Genomic DNA, 1447 nt, shown 5'->3' on the forward strand with positions numbered 1-1447 from the left:
GCCTCTGCCTTCACAGTCTCCTCTACCCTGTTTTATCTTCTTCCTTCAGTGTAGCACTTTTCACTATACTATATATTTTGGATATTCGTTACAGGTATTTTTGTCTTCCCCTATTAAAATGGAAAATCCACGAGAGCAGGAATTTTTATGTTTCGTTCTCTTATGCCAAGATCTAAAACATTTGTCTGAGGCATAGAAGTACTCAGTAGGTTTTGGATGAATGAATGAACTTGACTGGGTATTTGAATTTGTAATTCCTGATTTGCAATCTGAAACACTGAATTATTTATCATTTCCATATATCATGCTATTTCTTGCCTCCAAGTTTTTGCTCCTGCAGACTCTTCTGCCTTGAATACCCTTCCTTATCTTTCTTCTACCCATAAATCCTTCTCACCTATCTATTTCTCCTTTAAAATTCACATTCGAATAACATGAAGAAGACTTCGCTAAAATGTCAGGCTGGCTTAAATGCTACTTTTCAGAGGAGATCTCACCCTACCTCTGAACTTTACAAGGTGGTATTATAATTCTCTTTGGCTATTTATATCTCACTAGAGAGCTGGGAATGAATGTATCTTTCTCATTTTTGGGTATACAGGATGTAATCAATGAACGTTTTAATGGCATGACCAAACACACTCAGCAATGAAGCAGTAGAGTTTTGATTTCAAGCTGGGTCTTCTGAGTATAAAATCAATGCTCTATTTGCTATCTTGTTTCCTAGGAAAAAGGTGACTGTCTTTAAAATAATATAAAGATATCCTTTTTATACAAGTAGGAGGTAGTTAATGCATTTTATAGCCTTGGGCAATACGCTTCACAAATACTTGTGAAACTGCCAATGCCGATGAGAATGTGAGTTGTGCTTTTTTCTTTTCTTTTCTTTTTTTTTTAAAGATGACCGGTAAGGGGATCTTAACCCATGGCCTTGGTGTTATCAGCACCACACTCTCCCAAGTGAGCCATGGGCCGGCCGCTGAGTTGTGCTTTTTTCTTTTCTTTTCTTTTTTTTTTAAAGATGACCGGTAAGGGGATCTTAACCCATGGCCTTGGTGTTATCAGCACCACACTCTCCCAAGTGAGCCATGGGCCGGCCGCTGAGTTGTGCTTTTTTTCTAAGGCATTGGCTGAAATCATTGATCTGAGACTATTGTTATCAGCAAATTTTTAATGAAATTGGGCTCTTTGGGGGACAGAAACACTGTTAAGACTTGTTTTGTCAAAAAAGAAGTAATTCATGCTAGAATTCTAAACTGCTCAGGAGGTATTCATGTTTTTTCTAGTTGCCATTACTGCAGTAACTTTATTATTTATTTATTTATTTATTTTTTCCTTTTTGTCTTTTTTACTGACCAGCAACAGGATCGCAACCCTCATTGTTGTGCCCGCACCGTGCTCAGCCAGTGAGTGGGAACTGGTCTCCACATGGGATCCGAACCCTTGG

The sequence above is a fragment of the Galeopterus variegatus genome, unplaced genomic scaffold (genome assembly GCF_000696425.1).
Source record: "Galeopterus variegatus unplaced genomic scaffold, G_variegatus-3.0.2 Scaffold17764, whole genome shotgun sequence".
In the NCBI taxonomy this organism is placed as follows: domain Eukaryota; kingdom Metazoa; phylum Chordata; class Mammalia; order Dermoptera; family Cynocephalidae; genus Galeopterus; species Galeopterus variegatus.